Source organism: Phocoena sinus, chromosome 18 (assembly GCF_008692025.1).
Source record: "Phocoena sinus isolate mPhoSin1 chromosome 18, mPhoSin1.pri, whole genome shotgun sequence".
Taxonomy (NCBI): domain Eukaryota; kingdom Metazoa; phylum Chordata; class Mammalia; order Artiodactyla; family Phocoenidae; genus Phocoena; species Phocoena sinus.
This window is the reverse complement of record NC_045780.1, coordinates 49,378,733-49,393,230: the sequence shown is the minus strand read 5'-3', so window position 1 is coordinate 49,393,230 and position 14,498 is coordinate 49,378,733.

Sequence of the window (14,498 nt, the reverse complement as noted above, 5' to 3'; positions counted from 1 at the left end):
CACTCAGAATCCCAAGGTGACCTGTTTTGCATCTAATTGGACTCATATGTTGGGTCTCGAGGCTCTTCTAGGCTCAGCCACACACTGTGCTGAGGACAAGCTCTTTCCCCAGATTTCAGTCCCTCACTTTGAGAGAATGAATTACCCCAGACTTCTCCTACCTGCCTGGAGAGATCCCCTTGGAGCCCTTGTGGGCCTTTCCTACCATCAGGCCATTGTCCAGACTGTCCCGAATAGTCTAACATTTGAACTTGAAAAAGGAAAATAGCGTGCTCACATTCTTTCCCTCCCAAAAGGCTCCTAGACCCTTATGCAGATTTGTCCACCTTCTCCACAAATGATGACTCTGCATATCAAAAGATATGGGGAGGGCAAGACTCTGTCAGTTTCCAGAAGGTTCTACTCTATCTTTCCAAGGCAGCAGGTGACTGCTACGCTTACTTTTGAGTAACTAAGAAGGGTCAGTCAAGCGGCTCTTTCCTGAGAAAGGAAAATTTGCTCCAAGATACCTTATTATGTTCATCTATAGATGCAAGAGTTTTGGGAATAAATGCTATTTTAAAATTTCTTCCCAACACACACAGGCACTCTTAAAGTCCGCTGAGAGTGTTACCAAGGACCATCTCTAGATAATAAGATTACAAAGCATGACTTTATTTTCTCTTATTTTCCTCAAAGAATGCATGTCATTTGAACAATAAAATATTAAGTTAGTAAAATAATTACACAAAGCAGATAAATCCATAACTTTAGAGTAAAAGGTGTCAACCAACTATGCCAGAGCTAGAATATCTTTGGCAATAAAATGTGACATTGTCTATAGGTTTCATCCTCTGTTTCACTTCAAGCTCAATTACAGGTAACTTCGTAAAAAGATCTAGTCACCTGTAGTACTTGCTTATTTTCTGAAATGCAGTTGCTGGTGACAAGCCATGAAGACAATTTAGTGACATTGGATCATTTTTTGTTGTTGTTATGGTACTCTGAATATAAATTATGGTCCTCTGTTTTGGAATATACTATTTTTTTTATAAAGCATATAAATGGAAAAGCGATTTTACAACTTCTAGTGCAGAACATGAACAAAAGTGTTGCCTCCACTTATGTTTACATATCCTTTTACTGTCAATCTAAAATTTTCTAAGAGAGATGGCTCCTCCACTGGCATCTTTTCAGAAAGGCTGGCAAAATCTTTCAGGCAGTCTCTTTCACACATTATTATTTAGAAATGCAATTTTTAGTTGTCGATGTAATCTCAAAACATATCTTCAAAACAAAATAATCCTGGAGCAACGCTTGACGCTCTAAATGCAAAGCAGAATAGAGGAACAGTTTCAACCATTCATTGGTTGAACTGTCATTTGTCAGTCACCCTGTCATATATGGTAACTGATGTCCAAATATTTGAGACAGACAACATACGCAGGATGTGCTCTGGTTGAGGAAGATTCCAGGTCCCCTGGATCAGTTCAGTATGGGGAGAGAGCCCTCGCTGACTCCTCTGAGTTCAGTGGGACTGGCGCTTGACAGCGGGGCCTGTGATAACTCACGCTCCCTGCACAGCTGGGAGGATGAGAAGAATGATTTCATTAGCAAGAAGAGTCCAAATTGGAAGCGAGTTGCTTTTACAAACTTCATAATAAAAACTGATTTTTGTACTTTCCATGTGCTTATTCTGCAAATGTTTAGCACATTTCTGTCTGCTAGGTTTAATTTTCTAATTTGGCTCTAGTTTGAATGTGAAACTGATTTGAACAAGTTAAGGGGAGGATGTTAAGGGTATTTGGGGGGGGGGGCAGTGGGAGCGCTCAGTCACAGGGATTTCATTGTCCTCCATAGGCTGTTTGCAGTCAGATGTCACCGAGTTCAGTGGTCGAGAGGTGCTTTGTATTATGCTGTATCTATTAGATTATTTCATGATTCATTGAGTCACAGAATCAGGGATTGTTTTAGTTGGCTGAGGACCAGGGGGAGGGGGGGAGGTGCTCAAGTAGAGCAGCCAGTGGGACTCAGCCTGGGAGTCTTTTCAAAACCACAGTGACGAACTCCTTCTTCCTCACCACCCCCTGTCTCCCCCGAGTCATGGCAGGTAAGAATCCCCCAGAGATGGGAACGTATATTTAGAAAAACTTCTTAGTGGATTCTGATAGGATCCTCTGGCCGAGAACCATCAATTTCATAAAATGAGAAAAGAAAAGAAAGAGAGGTAAAGTAACACCCATCCACGATAGGGTCAAGGCTGGTACCTTATTCTCAGGCCTTTTCTTTTTAAAATCTATTGAGGACATTGGGAATATAAATATATGTTGGTTCACAACCTCAGGAGTTCCCTGGGTGAAATTTGAAACTGAACTCTGTACAGAGGGCAGGGAGAGATGGAGAAAAGGCAGACCATTTTTGATTGGTAGGCGACATGTTTAATAAGCAAGGGAACTTACATGCCAGGCTTGTCCCGGGCGGCCTCAAGACAAAGATCTTCCACTCGCACCCACAGAATCTTAAGAGTTTATGCAGAGGCCTTAATGGGGTTCAGTCATGTACACACCATGCAGATGGTCTCAACAGCACACTGCTCACTGAAGCCTGAATCCGTCATGTGGCTCCTAGTTCGGGGAAAGATGTGTCTTCCAAGGACAAGGAGGTGGTAAGGAGCCTGGGATCAGCCGGCTCCAGCTCACGGGTCAACTGGTGGTCACATCCTCTCAGTGACTTCCTCCAACAATACATCTTCCAGGTCATCTCTTTCATGTATTATTCTTCAGAATCAGTGTGTACAGTCCAAGTGTTGATGTCATGATGTTGGTTCTTTCCTGATTTGTGAGGATGGGAGAGGAAGCTGTAGCACATCCTGAAGGAAACAGGCCACAAGCTGGATTCTCTAGGAGACTTGCTTGACACAGACCTTCAATTTCTGAAAAACAGTTTCTGCAAAGTGCAGTCAAGTCAAGCACAATAAAACGAGGTCTGCTTGTACACCAAGTTCAAGTAAGTCGACTTCTTTATGAAACTCTTTGTAGAGGCTCGTTGCCTGCTTCACTGTGAAGTACTGAGGATATGCTGTAGGTCCCTTGAATCTGAATGCTCAAAATCTCTTCTTTGTCATCAGCAACGTCTCTGCCAAATTCACTGTGTTTAAGACCAGCGGATGAGTTTGATCTTTTTGGATGGAAGAACCACTTCCTGCTTAAGGTCTTAACAGAAAATGAATATCTTATTGGATTAAAATAAATGACTTCTCAAATATAACACTTGTAATATATACTCAAGCTTGGAGAGGTTCCTATTTAGATTTTTCACATCCAATACATATTGGTTACATAGCAACATTCTCTCTGGCTCTCACCCTCCAATGTGCAAGCACAGTCACTGCTTCCCGTATCCCAGACCAGCGCCGTCCCATAAAAATATAATGCAGGCCACATGTGTTATTTAAAATTTTCTAGTAGTCACACTTAAAAATTTAAAAAGAAATAGGTAAACTTACATTTGATAATATATTTTATTTAACTCAGTATGACCAAAATATTATTTCAACCTGTAATCAATATAAAAAGTATTAATGAAATATTTTACATTCTCTATTTCTTACCAACTCTTTGACATCTGATATGGATTTTACATTTACAACGCATCTCAATTTGAGTGTTAAATGCAGAATTTTCATTGGCAATACTTGATCTGCGTTCAGATTTCATAAAGTACATAGTCAGAAATTAAGTTCACATATCCAGGTATTTCCAAATGTATTTAAAAATTTCCAGTAACTAAATTGAGTACTGAAAAGCAGCTGTTGTCTTATATTCACATTCACATTTAAAAAACTGGTTCATCTTTTTTAGAGGCATCTATTTAACTTGGAAGACAGATAGGACTTTTGAAATGACATCTGTCCAGGTTAAGTAAATTCACTAACTCTTGTGTCAGTGCAGCATTGTTAACATTGAATTCAAAGGGGATATTATATAAATTGAAAAGGAACTCTAAATTTCTCAGTATCAACAAAGTGTTCTTCAAATTTTTCTTGTAGTTTTCACAATGAATTTACATAACACTGCTAATCACAAAAGCTTCTGCATATTGATTCATGTTAGGAAAATATGGACTATTGTTACTTATATGTAATATGAAACATTTCAACTTTAATATAAATTTCTGCACTTGTCTAGCTAGGTCACAAATAAGCCTTTCCTTTCATTGGTGCTTCAGATTTAGCTCATTTATATGCAGTGTGATATCTATCAGTAACCACAAATCACATTGCCTCTTTACCTTTGATTATTGAATATTTGGCAAGCGTTCCCTTGGACAGGAAAATCTTGAATAGGAGTTAAGAATACAATAAATTTTTCTAAAGTGCTTCTGTAACTCGAACAAACAGCATTGGCCAAGAACACAAGATCATTTAATCTACTGCCTGCTATTTGTTTTAACAATTCTGTTAACTGACAGTGATTAATCATTTGTACATATTTACTGAATGATTTTTAACAGCTTTATGTGACACTTTTTTTTCCAGCAGAATCAATTCATATTTATTCAAAGCATTTAAAAGTAAAATTTGACCCAAGAATTCAAATAAAAGGAAAATCAAACATATTGCATACATCTTGAAAGATACTTTAAATAACAGAACATTTTTTTTTTATATACAGCAGGTTCTTATTAGTCATCTATCTTATACATATCAGTGTATACATGTCAATCCCAATCTCCCAATTCATCACACCCCCACACCACCCACCGCCACTTTCTCCCCTTGGTGTCCATACGTTTTTTTCTCTACTTCTGTTTCTCAATCCATACTTTTTCCCTCTACTTCTGTGTCTCAATTGCTGCCCTGCAAACCGGTTCATCTGTACCATTTTCGAGGTTCCACGTACATGCATTAATATACGATATTTGTTTTTCTCTTTCTGACTTACTTCACTCTGTATGACAGTCCCTAGATGCATCCACATCTCTACAAATGACCCAATTTCATTCCTTTTTATGGCTGAGTAATATTCCATTGTATGTATATACCACATCTCGTTTATCCATTCGTCTGTCGATGGGCATTTAGGTTGCTTCCATGATCTGGCTATTGTAAATAGTGCAGCAATGAACATTGGAGTGCATGTGTCCTTTTGAATTATGGTTTTCTCTGGGTATATGCCCAGTAGTGGGATTGCTGGGTCATATGGTAATTCTATGTTTAGTTCTTTAAAGAACCTCCATACTGTTCTCCATTGTGGCTGTATCAATCTACATTCCCACCAACAGTGCAAGAGGGTTCCCTTTTCTCCACACCCTCTCCAGCGTTTTTTGTTTGTAGATTTTTTGATGATGCCCATTCTGACTGGTGTGAGGTGATACCTCATTGTTTTGATTGGCATTTCTCTAATAATTAGCGATGTTGAGCAGCTGTACATGTGCTTCTTGGCCATCTGTATGTCTTCTTTGGAGAAATGTCTATTTATGTCTTCTGCCCATTTTTGGATTGGGTTCTTTGTTTTTTAATATTGAGCTGCATGAGTTGTTTATATATTTTGGAGATTAATCCTTTGTCCGTTGATTCGTTTGCAAGTATTTTCTCCCATTCTGAAGGTTGTCTTTTCATCTTGTTTATGGTTTCCTTTGCTGTGCAAAAGCTTTGAGGTTTCATTAGGTCCCATTTGTTTATTTTTGTTTTTATTTCCATTACTCTAGGAGGTGGATCAAAAAAGATCTTGCTGTGATTTATGTCAAAGAGTGTTCTTCCTGTGTTTTCCTCTGAGAGTTTTATAGTGTCCGGTCTTGCATTTAGGTCTTGAATCCATTTTGAGTTTATTTTTGTGTATGGTGTTAGGGAGTGTTCTGATTCCATTCTTTTACGTGTAGCTGTCCAGTTTTCCCAGCACCACTTATTGAAGAGACTGTCTTTTCTCCATTGTATATCCTTGCCTCCTTTGTCATAGATTAGTTGACCATATGGGCGCGGGTTTATCTGTGGGCTTTGTCTCTTGTTCCATTGATCTATATTTCTGTTTTTGTGCCAGTACCATATTGTCTTGATTACTGTAGCTTTGTAGTATAGTCTGAAGTCAGGGAGGCTAATTCCTCCAGCTCGGTTTTTTCCCCTCAAGACTGCTTTGGCTATTTGGAGTCTTTTGTGTCTCCATACAAATTTTCACATTTTTTGTTCTAGTTCTGTAAAAAATGCCATTGGTAATTTGATAGGGATTGCATTGAATCTGTAGATTGATTTGGGTAGTGTAGTCATTTTCACAATATTGATTCTTCCAATGCAAGAACATGGTATATTTCTCCATCCTTTGGTATCATCTTTAATTTCTTTCATCAGTGTCTTATAGTTTTCTGCGTACAGATCTTGTGTCTCCCAGATAGGTTTATTCCTAGGTATTTTATTCTTTTTGTTGCGATGGTAAATGGGAGTGTTTCCTTAATTTCTCTTTCAGATTTTTCATCATTAGTGTATAGGAATGCAAGAGATTTCTGTGCATTAACTTTGTATGCTGCAACTTTACCAGATTCATTGATTAGCTCTAGTAGTTTTCTGGTGGCATCTTTAGGATCCTCTATGTATAGTATCATGTCCTCTGCAAACAGTGACAGTTTTACTTCTTCTTTTCCAATTTGTATTCTTTTTATGTCTTTTTCTTCTCTGATTGCCGTGGCTAGGACTTCCCAAGCTATGTTGAATAATAGCAGTGAGACTGGAAGACCTTGTCTTGTTCCTGATCTTAGAGGAAGTGCTTTCAGTTTTTCACCATTGAGAATGATGTTTGCTGTGGGTTTGTCCTATATGGCCTTTATTATGTTGAGGGAGGTTCCCTCTATGCCCACTTTCTGGACAGTTTTTATCATAAATGGGTGTTGAATTTTTTCAAAAGCTTTTCCTGCATCTATTGAGATGATTATATGGTTTTTATTTTTCAGTTTGTTAATATGGTGTATCACATTGATTGATTTGAGTATATTGAAGAATCCTTGCATCCCTGGGATAAATCCCATTTGATCATGGTGTATGATCCTTTTAATATGTTGTTGGATTCTGTTTGCTAGTATTTTGTTGAGGATTTTTGCATCTGTATTCATCAGTGATATTGATCTGTAATTTTCTTTTTTTGTAGTATCTTTGTCTGGTTTTGGTATCAGGGTGATGGTGGCCTCAGAATGAGTTTGGGAGTTTTCCTTCCTCTGCAGTGTTTTGGAAGAGTTTGAGAAGGGTGGGTGTTTGTTCTTCTCCAAATGTTTGATAGAATTCACCTGTGAAGCCATCTGGTCCTGGGCTTTTGTTTGTTGGAAGATTTTTTTTTTTTTTTTTTTTTTGCGGTACGCGGGCCTCTCACTGTTGTGGCCTCTCCCGTAGCGGAGCACAGGCTCCGGACGCCCAGGCTCAGTGGCCATGGCTCACGGGCCCTGCCGCTCCGTGGCATGTGGGATCTTCCCGGACCGGGGCACGAACCCATGTGCCCTGCATCGGCAGGCGGACTCGCAACCGCTGCGCCACCAGGGAAGCCCTGTTGGAAGATTTTAAATCACAGTTTCAATTTCATTACGTGTGATTGGTCTGTTCATATTTTCTCATTCTTCCTTGTTCAGTCTTGGAAGGTTATACCTTTCTAAGAATTTGTCCATTTCTTCCAGGTTGTGCATTTTATTGGCATAGAATTGCTTGTAGTAGTCTCTTAGGATGCTTTGTATTTCTGTGGTGTCTGTTGTAACTTCTCCTTTTTCATTTCTAGTTTTATTGATTTAAGTCCTCTCCTTCTTTTTCTTGATGAGTCTGGCTAATGGTTTATCGATTTTGTTTATCTTCTCAAAGAACCAGCTTTTAGTTTTATTGATCTTTGCTATTGTTTTCTTTGTTTCTATTTCATTTATTTCTGCTCTGATCTCTATGATTTCTTTCCTTCTGCTAACTTTGGGTTTTGTTTGTTCTTCTTTCTCTAGTTCCTTTAGGTGTAAGGTTAGATTGTTTATTTGAGATTTTTCTTGTTTCTTGAGGTAGGCTTGTATAGCTATAAAATTCCCTCTTAGAACTGTTTTCACTGCATCCCATAGGTTTGGTTCGTCATGTTTTCATTGTCATTTGTCTCTAGGTATTTTTTGCTTTCCTCTTTGATTTCCTCAGTGATCTCTTGGTTATTTAGTAACGTATTGTTTAGCCTCCATGTGTTTGTGTTTTTTACGTTTTTTCCCTGTAATTGATTTCTAAAATCCTAGCATTGTGGTCAGAAAAGATGCCTGATATGATTTCAGTTTTCTTAAATTTACTGAGGCTTGGTTTGTGACCTAAGATGTGATCTATCCTGGAGAAAGTTCCATGTGCACTTTAGAAGAAAGTGTAATCTGCTGTTTTTGGATGGAATGTCCTATAAATATGAATTAAATCTATGTGTTCTATTGTGTCATTTAAAGCTTGTGTTTCCTTATTAATTTTCTGTTTGGATGATCTGTCCATTGGTGTAGGTGGGGTGTTAAAGTCTCCCAGTATTATTGTGTTACTGTCGATTTCCTCTTTTATAGTTGAGAGCAGTTGCCTTATGTATTGAGGTGCTCCTATGTTGGATGCATATATATTTATAATTGTTATATTTTCTTCTTGGATTGATCCCTTGAACATTATGTCATATCCTTCCTTGTCTCTTGTAACATTCTTTATTTTAAAGTCTATTTTATCTGATACGAGTATTGCTACTCCAGCTTTCTTTTGATTTCCATTTGCATGGAATATCTTTTTGCATCCCCTCACTCAGTCTGTATGTGTCCCTAGGTCTGAAGTGGGTCTCTTGTAGACAGCATATATATGGGTTTTGTTTTTGTATCCATTCAGCAAGCCTGTGTCTTTTGGTTGAGCATTTAATCCATTCATGTTTAAGGTAATTATCGATATGTATGTTCCTATTACCATTTTCTTAATTGTTTTGGGTTTGTTTTTGTATGTCCTTTTCTTCTCTTGTATTTCCCCTCTTAGGGAAATCCCTTTAGCATTTGTTGTAGAGCTGGTTTGGTGGTGCTGAATTGTCATAGCTTTTGCTTGTCTGTAAAGCTTTTGATTTCTCCGTTGAATCTGATGAGATCCTTGCTGGGTAGAGTAATCTTGGTTATAGGTTCTTCCCTTTCATCACTTTAAGTATATCATGATATACTTTTTTTTTTTTTTTTTTTTTTTTTTTTTTTTTGGGTTACGCGGGCCTCTCACTGTTGTGGCCTCTCCCGTTGCGGAGGACAGGCTCCGGACGCGCAGGCTCAGCGGCCATGGCTCACGGGCCCAGCCGCTCCGCGGCACGTGGGATCCTCCCAGACCGGGGCACGAACCCGCGTCCCCTGCATCGGCAGGCGGACTCTCAACCACTGCGCCACCAGGGAAGCCCCTATGATATACTTTTAAGTATATCATGCCATCCCTTCTGGCTTGTAGAGTTTCTGCTGAGAAATCAGCTGTTAACCTTATGGGAGTTCCCTTGTATATTATTTGTCATTTTTCCCTTGCTGCTTTCAATAATTTTTCTTTGTCTTCAATTTTTGCCAGTTTGATTACTGTGTGTCTCGGTGTGTTTCTCCTGGGTTTATCCTGTATGGACTCGCTGTGCTTCCTGGACTTGGGTGGCTATTTCCTTTCCCATGTTAGGGAACTTTTTGACTATAATCTCTTCCAATATTTTCTCAGGTCCTTTCTCTCTCTCTTCTCCTTCTGGGACCCCTAAAATGTGAATGTTGTTGCATTTAATGTTGTCCCAGAGGTCTCTTAGGCTGTCTTCATTTCTTTTCATTCTTTTTTCTTTATTCTGTTCCATGGCAGTGAATTCCACCATTATGTCTTTCAGGTCACTTATACACTCTTCTGCCTCAGTTATTCTGCTATTGATCCCTTCTAGTGTATTTTTCATTTCAGTTCTTGTATTGTTAATCTCTGTTTGTTTGTTCTTCTAGATCTTTGTTAAACATTTCTTGCATCTTCTCGATCTTTGCCTCCATTCTTTTCCGAGGTCCTGGATCATCGTCACTACCATTATTCTGAATTTTTTTCCTGCAAGATATCCTATCTCCACTTCATCTAGCTGTTTTTCTGGGATTTTATCTTGTTCCTTCATCTGGTACATAGCCCTCTGCCTTTTCATCTTGTCTGTCTTTCTGTGAAAGTGGTTTTTGTTCCACAGGCTGCAGGATTGTAGTTCTTCTTGCTTCTGCTGTCTGCCCTCCAATCTGCAGAAACAGGAACCTGGTGCACAGCTGATGGGAATGCAAAATGGTGCAGCTGCTGTAGAAACCAGTCTGGCAGTTCTCACTGTTCCCCATTAGACAGGAGACCAGCCTGGGGTCCAAGTCCTGGGCATGGCAGGCTCGCCCCTCTCTGGGCCTGACTCCAGCTCACCTCACCGCAGCCCTCAGAGCCACCTGGGCACTGCCATCTTGCCCAGAAAGGGGGTCTCCTATGTGACACTTTTTGTATAGTCTGCTTCAGGAAAATGAGCACAGTTATTTTCAGTATGTATCATACAATGGAACAAAGTGATAAAAAGAGAAATGTCAGTCTATCTTTTTAAAATTTTAATAAATATAGATTTTTGACCTAAGCTAACTGGAGCACCATCTGTCATGATAGAAACAATTTTTTCATATGTAGATGGTATTCTTTTTTAACAGATGTTAAAGATTAAAAAATATGTATTCTATGAGTTTGAATTTTAGTCTGAAAATTGACAACATTTTTCTTGTACGTTTGGAAGTCCTTCAAGACAAATGTACTCTTGGGGAAGTCCTAAAAGAACATGACTTTAAATACCATCCATATGCTGATGACTTGCACAAATATAATATGTTCAGCACTAACCTCTTTCCTGAATTCTAGACTCAAATATCCAATGTCTACTTAACATTTCCAGATTCTTGACTCTCTCCTGCCAAACTGCTTTTCCCTTATCCTTTAATAAATGACAACTGCAGGCCCAAAGTTTGGGAGTTATTTTTGACTCCTCTCTTTCCTTCATACTAATCCCACATGATGTGCAAAAACTCCTCGGTAGTGTCCTTGCTTCCATTTGTGACGTTTTTAGTCCATTTTCAATATAGCAGTAAAGTCAGATCATTCCATGCTTCTCTTTGTCTCTCCAGTGGATTCCCGTCTCTCCAGTGGATTCCCATCTCTTTAGAATAAGGTCCAAAAGTCCTGACCATGACCTACCGAACCTTGTTGCCACCTGTCTTTGTGTCCTCAATTCCTACCATGCTCTGCTCTTGTTCATTTGTTCCTTCCCCAGGGCTTCCCTGCTGCTCTTCAAATAGGCCAAGCATATTCTGGGTTTTTGAACCCACTCTTCCCTCTGTCTGGAACATTCTTTCCCTGATAGCCAGTAGATTGTTTCTTCATCTTATTCATGATTCTGTACCAAAGTCTTCCCTGAATACTCACCTAACATATGTTGCTCTGTGTCCCTTTACCTTGCTCTTTTTTTCTTCATAGTACCTATCATATTATATACTTATTTATTTGCGGGGAAGTTATATCTGTCTCTCTCCCTGAGCATAAACATCAGGAAAGCAGGGGATTAATCCACTTGTCACTACTCTGTCTCTGGTGCCTAGACCAGCATCTAGCACATAAAATGCTCAGTGAACAGTTGTTGAATTTATATATGATTTACACTTCTGATTGAAACTCCATCAATAGATTGAGCTCTTGGAATATCTGTTTTCCAGATATCCCTATTTTCTGAAAATAACTCATTTGTTTGTGATATAGCAGCCAAGATGGATGAGAAAGAAATAATCTATGAAAATAATCAGCTGTTATTTACATTTTATGCTGCAGGCATTTTGTGTTAGTTCACAGCCATGCAATGAGCGTTAGCCAACGACTCCTACAGTTCTGAGGGATGGTTCAGTTCCTAAAGGGACCAGATTTTTCCAATGGTTATTTTTATTTGTATTTTTTTTTTAACATCTTTATTGGAGTATACTTGCTTTACAATGGCGTGTTAGTTTCTGCTTTATAACAAAGTGAATCAGTTATACATATACATATGTTCCCATATCTCTTCCCTCTTATTGTTGAATATCTTTAGTTCAGTCTTAACTGAACAAGCTCCATGTCTATCCATAGAAAAGCATCTCAGGTTTCTAAGCAGTCCAGGGGCTAGCTTCCCTATCCCTGCACTGGTACAAATGTTATAGTCACCAACCTGAATATGCAAAAATAAAATATTACTGTCTATAAGATTTTATTTTGGTGCCCTGAACGTCCAGTATGAATGTAAAGTAGAACTCAGTCCAGAGCCTCCTGGGAACTTCAGTCACATTTAGTGATTTTTCAGTCTCCTCAGACTTGACCCAGTCAGAGTCAGGACATTTTGAGGTTTGTTCTTCTTTCCCCATGGACTTGAGGCTACACTCTATGATAAACACTTCTTGTTTCAGCTTCAACCTAGGCCTCCTGACTCAATCTCTCTGACCAAAACTATGTTCGATTAGGGTTTGAACTCTTATATCTTATAAAACTCAAGGGGTGGTCTCCAGCTCTCCCACGTCTAGGGATGTCCTCTGGTATTTCCACTCTTCACTGCATAGGTGGGGAACTTTTCTCTGAGGTGTGCTCTTTGCCTGAACTATACCTGGGGAGCTACAGCTCAGGTTCTTTTTCCTCCCGAATCCTTTTATTTAAATGTCCTTGCCCTTCCCCCTTCTCTAGTCCTCTTTCTTAACTCAAGAGAGCAGAGGTTCAGAATATTTCTGGCTTTCTCCGAAGACTCCCTCCCCTTCAGAAGGTCTTTTCTAGTGTAGAGGGTGGGTACAAAAGATGGGAGGAGGGACCTTGAAGATGGCGGAAGAGTAAGACGCGGAGATCGCCTTCCTCCCCACGGATACACCAGAAATACATCCACACGTGGAACAACTCCTACAGAACTCCTACTGAAGGCTGGCAGAAGACCTCAGACCTCCCAAAAGGCAAGAAACTCCCCACGTAACTGGGTAGGGCAAAAGAAAAAACAGAGACAAAAGAATAAGGACGGCACCTGCACCAGTGGGAGGGAGCTGTGAAGGAGGAAAAGTTTCCACACACTAGGAAGCCCCTCCGCGGGCGGAGACTGCGGGAGGCAGAGGGGGGAGTTTCGGGACCGCGGAGTAGTGCACAGCGACGGGTGCGGAGGGCAAAGCGGGGAGATTCCTGCACAGAAGATCGGTGCCGACCAGCACTCACCAACCCGAGAGGCTTGCTGCTCACCCACCGGGGCGGGCGGGGCTGCGAGCTGAGGCTAAGGTTTTGGTTTTGGACGGAGCTCAGGGAGAGGACTGGGGTTGGCGGCTTGAACATAGCCTGAAGGGGTTAGTGCACCACGACTAGCCGGGAGGGAGTTCGGGGAAAAGCCTGCACCGGCCGAAGAGGCAAGAGACTTTTTCTTCCCTCTTTGTCTCCTGGTGCGCGAGGAGAGGGGTCTAAGAGCGCTGCTTAAAGGAACTCCAGAGACGGGCGCGAGCCGCAGCTAAAAGCGCGAACCCCAGAGACGGGCGCGAGCCGCGGCTGAGGGCGCGAGCCCCCGAGACGGGCGCGAGCCGCGGCTGAAAGCGCAAACCCCAGAGACGGGCGCGAGCCGCGGCTGAGGGCGCGAGCCCCCGAGACGGGCGCAAGCCGCGGCTGAAAGCGCAAACCCCAGAGACGGGCGCGAGCCGCGGCTAAAACCGCGGACCCCAGAGACGGGCGGGAGACGCTAAGGCTGCTGCTGCCGCCACCAAGGGGCCTGTGTGCGAGCACAGGTCACTCTCCACACCCCTCTTCCGCGGAGCCTGTGCAGCCCGCCACTGCCAAGTTCCCGGGATCCAGGGACAACTTCCCCGGGAGTACGCACGGCGGGTCTCAGGCTGGTGCAACGTCACGCCGGCCTCTGCCGCAACGTCACGCTGCCTCTGCAGCTGCAGGCCCGCCCCGCACGTAGTGCCCCTCCTACCCCCATCCCCCAACCCCCGGCCTGAGTGAGCCGGAGGCCCCGAATCAGCGGCTCCTTTAACCCCGTCCTGGCTGAGCGAAAAAACAGACGCCCTCCAGCGACCTACACGCAGAGGCAGGGCCAAATCCAAAGCTGAGCTCCTGTGAGCTGTGAAAACAAAGAAGAGAAAGGGAAATCTCTCCCAGCAGCCACAGAAGCAGCGGATTAAAGCTCCACAATCAACTTGATATACCCTGCATCTGTGGAATACCTGAATAGACAAGGAATGATCCCAAATTGAAGAGGTGGAATTTAGGAGCGAAATCTATGATTTTTTTCCCTTTTCCTCTTTTTGTGAAGGTATACGTGTATGCTCCTGTGTGACATCTAGTCTGTATACTCTAGCTTCCACCATTTGTCCTAGGGCTCTATCCGTCCATGACTTTTTTTTAAAAATTCTTTTTCTTAATAATTAAGTTTAATTGTAATAACTTTATTATACTTTACCTTCGTTCTTTCTTTCTTTCCTTCCTTCCCTCCCTCCTTTAGACAACGAATCACCCCAAATTGAGGAGGTGGTCTCAGGGAGCA